Genomic DNA, 10,173 nt, shown 5'->3' with positions numbered 1-10,173 from the left:
ATGGGAAAGATGGGCCCAAAACATGAGAGATTGATCAGAGGTTTACAGGAGAGCCTGGAGAGAAGATGCTGTAGTAGAGAGATTACAAACAAAGACCACTACAAAAACCCCTGTCAACACAAAGAGGCACATTCAGAAGTACTAGCCTCATCCTTTGTTTACAGTAGAAGGAATGCACCAACCGCCAGTGGTAGGAAATAGTAGAACCTGGTTTGTTCTAAGAAGCAGAGCACACAGACATGGAATATTTGCAAGAAAACCATCTGTCTCTACCATAGCAGAATGCTACAGTCTTGTGGTGGGGGAGTAGGGGGGATCCACAATTGCCAATCTCTGCCAATTAGCCTTTGCTAATTGAATTTACATGCGAAACCCAGGATCATGACAAATTTCACCTGGCCTGGACATTATCCTGGCTCCTTTCCTAACCGAACTTTGCACAAATTTTGGATAAAAGCTCAAAATTAACAGTTAAGGCAAAACAAAAACCCCAGGGGCATAGTAGAGGAGGGGGAAAAAGGATAGTTAATGTCAGAAGACCTCTCACCGGAAAACAAACAAGCCACATTGTTACAGAGCATCTGAAAATTGTTTCTCCACATATCAAAGTCACTTAATGAATTCCTAAATCACAGAATCCATGATAATAATAAATGCTTAGGGGTTCCTGGGTGGCTCAGTGGGTTAAAAAGCCTCTGCCTTCGGCTCAGGTCATGCTCTCAGGGTCCTGGGATCGAGCCCTGCATTGGGCTCTCTATTCAGTGGGAAGCCTGCTTCCTCCTCTCTCTGCCTACCTCTCTGCCTACTTATGATCTCTTGTCTGTCAAATACATAAATAAAAATCTTTTAAAAATAATAATAAATGCTTAGTGTTGTTCTAAGCCACTAAGTTTTAGGGTATCGTGTTACACAATAATAGAGAACTAAGGCACTATCTTGCTGGACAATCCAACCCTAAGATTTAGATTATCTTCTCTACTGCACAGAAATAAGTTGAATCTCTATCAGATAAAAATCATTCTCGTCACGTTTTCTACAAGTTGGTGTCTGGGTCCTAATCCGTAATAAATAGCATAGCAAACAAAATTCTGTTTCCCTAGAAGAGAGTTTCTCAAGCCTTGCTTGACTGACATTCGTTTGCAGATGATTTGCGGGGGAGGGGGGAAGGCTTTCCTGTACGTTGCAGGCGATACCACTAGATGCCAGGAGCACTTCCTCTTCTCCCTTAAGTTGTAACAAATAAAAATGTCTCCAGACGTTTCCAAATGTTCTCTATGGGGCAGAATTGCTCTTGTCGGAGAAACAGGACCCATGCATCAGAATGATCTTCAGGTGTCACTCAAACACTTGGCTGGGCACCGTCCATAGAGTTCCTGATTTTGCTGGTCCAGACTAGGGGCTGGGAACTTGCATTTCTAATTATTTATGTGATGTTGGAGCAGATGCTGCTAGTTGGATATAGCATTTGCGAATCACTGCTCCAGAAAGTCAGATGACCCTTAGTTAGACAATACTTTAGAATGAAACCCAAAAGCTGTGAAGCCATCTTTGGCTTTATTTCCAGATTTCCAATGACTTTTCTTTGTAATTCTAGGAAAATGGAAGGTGGAGGCAGTTCCGCCTAGTTACAAAGGTGAACACTGGAACAAAACAAAATTTCTATATACCAGAATACAAAAACAAAGCCAAGAGACCTTATAAATTTTGAAAGTCATAAAAATGGAAAACCTATCCTAAAATAATAAGACAGAACTAAGTTCAAATATATCTGTCATATAAATGTAAATGGGCTAAACTCAACTAGTAAAAAGATTCTCAGACTGGTAAAGAAAAATCCAGTTCTAAGCTATGTATGAGACACGGGCATAAGTGATTCAGTGTTTGAAAAGTTAGAAAACAGGCAAAGATCCATCAGGTAAATGAAAACAAAGATAAAACATTACTCATAAATATAGTATCACACAAAATTAAATGCCAGGCAAAAAACACAAAGAGACAAAGGCAGGCTTATTTTAATGCTAAAGAATATAGCCCACAATGAAAATATAATAATTACAAATATTTTTTCACCAATTTACAGAGCATCGACATTTATTTATTATTATTATTATTTTAAAGATTTTATTTATTCATTTGACAGAGATCACAAGTAGGCAGAGAAGCAGGCAGCGAGAGAGGGAAGGAAGCAGGCTCCCTGACGAGCAGAGAGCCCGATGCGGGGCTTGATCCCAGGATCCTGGGATCATGACCTGAGCTGAAGGCAGAGGCTTTAACCCACCAAGCCACCCAGGCACCCCTATTTATTATTTTTTTAAGATTTTATTTTACTTAACAGAGAGAGAGAGATCACAAATAGGCAGAGAGGCAGGCAGAGAGGGGGAAGCAGGCTCCCTGCTGAGCAGAGACCCCCCCCCACCCCCAAGGTGGGGCTCAATCCTAGTACTCCGAGATCATGACCTGAGTCAAAGCCAGAAGCTTGGGGCGCCTGGGTGGCTCAGTGGTTTGGGCTGCTGCCTTCAGCTCGGGTCATGATCTCAGGGTCCTGGGATCGAGCCCAGCATCGGGCTCTCTGCTCCGCAGGAAGCCTGCTTCCCTCTCTCTCTCTCTGCCTGCCTCTCTGCCTACTTGTGATCTCTGTCTGTCAAATAACTAAATTAAATCTTAAAAAAAAAAAAATAGCCAGAAGCTTAACCCACTGAGCCACACAGGTACCCCAACATTTATTTATAGACCAAAAAGTATAGGAGATTTAACAAGAAAAACACAGAAATATATTAATGGTATAAGAAATTTATTTTCACCTCCTCAGTTCATGATAGAGCAAGTACACAGGAAATAAGTTCTGACCTATGCCATCCAAAACACAAGGTACTACCCACTGTGGCTGACAAGCACTTGAAACATTGCTAGTCCAAAATAAAATGTGGGGCACCTGGGTGGCTCAGTGGGTTAAGCCACTGACTTCAGCTCAGGTCATGATCTCAGGGTCCTGGGATCGAGTCCCGCATCGGGCTCCCTGCTCGGCAGGGAGCCTGCTTCCCTCTCTCTCTGTCTACTGTGATCTCTCTCTGTCAAATAAATAAATAAATAAATAAATAAATAAATAGAATGTGCTGTAGGTATAAAACATGCCTGATTTCAAAGATAGCACACACAAAAAAGGTAAAATATGTTACTTAAGAAATTCTGAATATTGATTACATGTTGATACAATGGGTTAAAATATAGTATTAAAAATAATTTTACCTTTTTCACTTTTTAAAAAAAGATTTTATTTATTTATGGGGCACCTGGGTGGCTCAGTGGTTTAAAGCCTCTGCCTTCGGCTCAAGTCATGATCCCAGGGTCCTGGGATCAAGCCCCACATCAGGCTCTCTGCTCAACAGGGAGCCTGCTTCCTCCTCTCTCTCTGCCTGCCTCTCTGCCTACTTTTGATCTCTCTCAAATGAATAAATAAAATATTAAAAAAAAAAAAAAAACAAAGCCCACCTCTTTAAATCATTCAAACAATTTCTGACTCAGGGAGGAAATTGAAATTGAAGAAAGTTTAACACATGTGAATGAAAACGTTGTACAAACTGCCTACAGGATTCAGCATAGGCAGTACTCAGAAGGAAAGTTAAAGTCTTAAATACATGAGTACATGAATAGTCATTAAGGAAGTAAAATAAATGGCTATTTTGCTCAAATCTAGAAAAAAAACACTTAAAATGGATAATTTTCTAGGAAAATCTGCAAAAACTGGCTTAATAAAAAAAGTGGCATTGTTGAAGAGTTCCTGTTCAAAGTTATCATCAGATGGTTCTACTAGAAAATATTATCAGACTTTTTAAAGTATAGTTTCAGAATAACTTATATTGTTCTACAACCAAAGAAAAGAATTTCTAAAATCTTTTAAATTAAGCAAACATAGTATTGGCAATAAAACTCAGTAAGTATTGCCCCAAATAAGAAAACTAGAATAATCGCAGATGAAAGTTTATACTAGAGTTTTAAGGATGGCTCAATATTCATTTATCTATGAATATGTGATTATGTTAATAAATCAAAAAATTGAAAATATATGATCATCTTAATAAATGCTAAGTAAACATTTGAAAAATTCAACATGTTTTAATGTAAATAGTATTAAAAATAAAAATAGATCAAATTCCTGAATGTGATTAAAATTTTCGTATCTCAACCCCAAAACCAGCATGATTCCTAGTAAGGAAACACCACAAGCATTTATGCTAAAGTCTTATCTAAGATAAGAAGAATGCCTATCCGGGATGTCTGGGTGGCTCTGTGGGTTAAGCTGCTGCTTTCAGCTCAGGTCCTGATCCCAGAGTCCTGCCATCAAGTTCCGCATCTGTCTCCTTGTTCTGCAGGGGGCCTGCTTCTCTCTCTGCCTCTGCCTGCTTGTGTGCTTGCTCTCTCTCTCTCTCTCTCTCTCTGACAAATAAATAAATAAATAAAATCTTTTAAAAAAGGGAAAAAAAAAGAAGGCCTATCCTCACTATTACCTAACATTGCTTTGAGAAGTATTAGGTAATAAAATAGAGAAAAACATTCTTTGATTTGATAGGGTTATCAATTTTTATTCTTTTTTTTTTTTTGGTAAACTTTTTTCTTTCTTTCTCTCTTTTTATAGGTTTAATTTATTTGACAGAGAGAGAGAGAGAGCAAAAGCACAAGCAGATGGAAGGGCAGAGGGCTAGGGAAAAGCAGACTCCCTGCTGAGGAGGGAGCTGGACATGAGGACTCTGGGATCCCAAGACCCTGGGATCATGACCTGAACTGAAGGCAGCTACTTAACCCACCAAGCCACCCAGGTGCCCTGGGGATATCAACATTTAAAAGTAGGTAAAATCATTATTATGATATGACTCTATTTTTAGAAACCCAAGAGAATCGACTGAAAGCTTACTACAACAAAAAAATCAATAAGATAGTTGGATATTAAAGACAGAAATAATTTTCATGAATACAGACAGCAATATGGAGATCTAACAAGATAAAAGACCTCATCTGTGAGTGAAAGAAAGAAGTTAAGATATCAAGGAAAAAACTTAGTAAGAAGCAAGCAGGGGCATTTGAGTGGCTCAGTTGGTTAAGCAGCTGACTGTTGATTTTGACTCAGGTCATGATCTCAGGGTCCTGGGACTGAGCCCAGATTTAGGCTCTGCACTCAGTGCACACTCTGCTTAAGATCTTGAGATTCTCTTTTTCCCACTTATGCACTCTCTCTCTCTCAAATAAATAAATAAATAAATAAATAAATAAAACCTTAATAATGATAAAAAAAAAAAAAACAAGCAAATACAACTTTAATATGCTTCCAAGAAACATGAAAGAAGATTGAAATGAATGGAAAGGCATTACATTTTTGGATAAGAAGAAAACATCATGAAGATTTCAGTTTTCTGTCACCTGGATGGCTCAGTCAATTAAGTGTCTGCCTTGGGCTCAGGTCATGATCCCTGCTCTGCAGGGAGTCTGCTTCTCCCTCTGCCCTCCCCCAACTGGCTCTCTCTCTCTCTCTCTTTAAAAAAAAAAAAAAGATTTTGGTTTTCTTCAAATGAACCTTTGAATTTTTTACAGCAATCCGTAAAAAACTCTAAGAGGAAAAACATTTTTTTTTACATTAACATATTGATTTTGAAGTTCATGGGAGAAAATAACAAACATGAGTAGCTAGGGAGTACCTGAAAAAGACTAATGAGTACAAATTAGCTCCATCAGATACTGAAACATAAAGTAACACAATATTACAAGGGTATGCATTGACAGATAAAGAATAGCAAGTCCAGAAATAGAAGAAGCAATATGATAATTATGATAATTGAGTATATGATAAATAGGCATCTCCTATCATTTCAGAAAATATTCAGTAAAATAATTTGGGACAAGTGGGCAACAAGCTTAAAATACATTTAGATTTATAGCTCAAAACTTACACCACAATGATTTCCAACTGAATGAAAGATTTAAATGGAAAAAAATCAAAGCATATTATAAACTATGGGATAAATATTTTAAATTATAATCTGGATAGGGAAAGCCTTTTTTAGTATGACACAGTACACAGAGCTACAAGTACATTAAGATGAATTAACATTCCAGGTTTCAAATAAAAAGGGCAAAGGAACTCAACAGATAATTCGTGCCAAAAGAAATCCAGAGTACACAATATGTTACCCTCCTCACTAAAAAGAAATATAACTTAAAACTACACTGTAGTAATGGTTTCACTCATCAGACTCAAAAACAGACTCAAAAAATTTAAATACTTCCTTGGCATGTGTGTGGGAAAGTAGACATTCAATTCACACATCACTGTTGGGAATGTAAATTTGCGGAACCTCGATGAAGACTGTTTTGACAACATCTGTCAAAATTTGATGTGGATTTCCTTTTTGACCTAGTAATTCAGTGTCTGGGAATGTATCCTAAAGCTGATGATAGATAGTAACAATAGCAGTCTAGTAGCAGCTAATACAGCATTTACTCTACACTGGGCATCATTCTAAGTAGTTTCTGTATATGAATCTCTGCAGTAACCTGAGTTCTTATCAATGAAAAGCTTGAGGAACAGAAAACTTAACAGGCCCAATCAAACCCCAACCATACATGTCAGATCAGGCTCTTGCTTGTGACCTCTCAAGATAGACTGGGACACAAGAGAAACAAAAATGAGGAGGGTAACTTATTGCATGCCATCATTTATGTACAAGTAGAGGGAAAAAATGAATATATTCTCTGTATATGTTTAAAATATCTCTGAAAGAGGACACATACACACCCCTAACAAATTAGATGTCTGTTATGGGGAGGAGGAGTAGGGGAGGACTGTGCGGCAAAGGACGGAATTGAGGAGGCTTCACTGAATAACTGCATTTGAATTTTGAGCTATGTATTATCTATTCAAAATTAGTAAAAGTTTTTTTTAGAAATTCCAAATTTAGCATTCTTTTCAGTACAACCCACCATCACTCTTGATTTTTCCATAGCTAAAAAAGATCCCAGAAGGAGTGTTCTGTACACCTCAATGATAATAGAGATTATATTCTCAAGAAGAGGCTTCTCTTGTGCACAATGTACAGACAGCTATTTCTGGTGTAGGACACTGCATTATTAGTGAAGTAGTCCTCATACATACATACATGAAGATATTTACCAGTTAGTGGTCCTTAAGCTTTTCTGCTCACCTGAACATTTTTAGGTTTAAATATAAAAAGTTTCATTGTAAATTTAAATATTCCTTGGTTGCTGTAAAATGAAATGAGCACTCACTGTGATAGGAATTAAGATCTCATGACATGATTTGGTAAAATAGGTTCTAACTATCTTATTGTATAAAGACCTCTGAATCTGAAAGAAATCACTTAACATTTCTTATCCAATGTATCTTAATAGATTTGATTTTTATAAAATAGTCCAGTTACATTTAAAGGAATCCATATAACTAACCAATATTCTTTTGGTTGCTCTGAATTCAGAATATCCCCAGACAGGCCAATTTGATCCTTAAGGGAAATAAATACAAAGGGATTTAGAGGGGCTGGAATGCTTTAAACAGGTGTTAAAGGAGGCTTCCTTGAACCAATATATCTTACAGTCTCTATGTTTGGTATCCAAAAGAATTTATATCTAGCACAGTTTGCAAGAGGAAGATGTCAGAGGTGTATTGTGGACTTTTTGTTGGTTTGCTAGTTTGTTTTTTGGCAAAGTGGACAAGAGTGATTTTCTCATCTAGTTTTGGGGAAGAGTATTTGTGGAAGATGAGGATTGGGAATTCATTCCTTTGCTTAGAGCAATCCATTCAAGTAGCATTTCTCTTGCAATGACTGCATATTCTTGCCAATTTCATTTTGGAAAACCCTATGCCATATCAGAGGCATCATCCTATCTTCTTATTTTACCATGCTCTTGATTTTTTTAAAAAGTGCTCAAATAGAATATTTGACAGATATTTAATAGGAATGATCCTTCTAATCTTCACCCCATTCCTTGGTTGCAAAGCTGCTCTGCTCCACACAAATGCACAAGAAAAGATTCTCTTATCAGACAAAAACTAGAATCAAGAAACAAAAGGATGCATAGAATATTGTCAATCATAGATTCTGTACATATGTGGGAAATCAAGCTATTTTAGGCTGTTTTGAGGTTGTAATAAGGAGAACTGAATGCTATGAACTTCTTTGCAACATTTATTCCAAACCTGAACCAGGAAGGGAAGAGAGTCTCCCTAAGGTTCTGTTTATCCTGTTCCTGAGTAGTAATTATTGACAGTAGCTGAACACTGAGTGCATATTATGTACCATACACCATGGAGGGCATTTTATATAGATTGTCACTTAATCTGCACAGCTGTTCTATGAAGGCATACAGATTGTGAGATAATGGCTTGTGCACTGGAGTTCTGAATCCAGATCACCTGTTTCCTGGTGCTCTAAGCGAATTGTTAGACAAGTATTTGTTGTATACATACATTGCTTTTTAGTTTTTATATGGGTACACATTTCATTGCCCTAGTTTGTTACAGAGAACTGTCTCTGGGGGAAACATGCTTTTTTTTTTTTTTAAATTAACATATGTATTATTTGTTGCAGGGGTACAGGTCTGTGATTCATCAGTCTTACACAATACCCAGCACTCACTATAACACATACCCTCCCTAATGTCCATCTCCCTGCGTCCCCATCCCTTCCACCCTCTCCGACTCCAGCAACCCTCAGTTTGTTTACTGAGATTAAGAGTCTCTTATGGTTTGTCTCCCTCTCTGGTTTCTTCTTGTTTCATTTTTTTTCCTCTCTTCCCCTATAATCCTGTCTTGTTTCTCAAGTTCCTCATATCATTGAGATCATACAATAATTATCTTTCTCTGATTGACTTATTTTGCTTAGCATAATACCCTCGTTCCATCCATGTTATTCCAAATGATAAGATTTCGACTTTTTTTTTTTTTGCTGGCTGCATTATATTCCATTGTGTATATGTACACATCTTCTCTATCCATTCATCTGTAGATGGATATCTAGGCTCTTCCCATAGTTTGGCTATTGTGGACATCACTGCTATAAACATTGGGGTGCAGGTACCCCTTCAGATCACTACCTTTGTATCTTTGGGGTAAATCCTTAGTGCAATTGCTGGGTTGTAGGGTAGCTCTATTTCCAACTTTTTGAGGAAACTTCACACTGTTTTCCAGAGTGGCTGCACCAGCTTGCATTCCCACCAAGACTGTAGGAGGGTTCCCCTTTCTCTACTTACTCGCCAACATCTGTTGTTTCCTAGCTTGTTAATTTAGCCATTCTGACTGTTGTGACATGGTATCTCACTGTGGTTTTGATTTGTATTTCCTTGATGCCGAGTGATGCTGAGCACTTTTACACGTATCTGTTGGCCATTTGAATGTCTTCTTTGCAGAAATGTCTGTTCATGTCTTCTGCTCGTTTCTCGATTGGATTATTTTTTGGGTGTTATATTTGATAAGTTCTTTATAGATTTTACAAATTTTGCATACTAGCCCTTTATCTGATATGTTATTTACAAACATCTTCTCCCATTCTGTCGGTTGTCTTTGGTTTTGTTGACTGTTTCCTTTGCTGTGCAAAAGCTTTTGATCTTGATGAAGTCCCAGTAGTTCATTTTTGGTCTTGCTTCCCTTGCCTTAGGTGATGTGTCTAAGAAGAAGTTGCTACAGCCAAGGTTGAAGAGGTTGCTGCCTGTGTTCTCCTCAAGAATTTTGATTGATTCCTGTCTCACATTGAAGTGTTTTTATCCATTTTGGGTCCATTTTTTGTGTGTGGTGTAAGGAAATGGTCCAGTTTCATTCTTTTGCATGTGGCTGTCCAATTCTTCCAACACCATTTGTTGAAGAGACTGTTCTTCCAATGGGCATTCTTTCCTGCTTTGTTGAAGATTTTTTGACCATAGAGTTGAGGGTTCCTTTCTGGGCTCTCTATTCTGTTCCATTGATCTATGTGTCTGTTTTTGTGCCCGTACCATACTGTCTTGATGATTACAGCTTTGTCATAGAGCTTGAAGTCTGGAATTGTGATGCTACCAGCTTTGGTTTTCTTTTTCAATATTCCTCTGGGTATTCTGGGTCTTTCCTGGTTTCATAAAAATTTTAGGATTATTTGTTCCATTTCTGTGAAAAAGTGGATGGTATTTTGAGAGGGACTG

This window comes from Mustela nivalis (assembly GCF_964662115.1).
Source record: "Mustela nivalis genome assembly, chromosome: 8".
In the NCBI taxonomy this organism is placed as follows: Eukaryota; Metazoa; Chordata; class Mammalia; order Carnivora; family Mustelidae; genus Mustela; species Mustela nivalis.
This window is presented reverse-complemented; position numbering follows the sequence as displayed.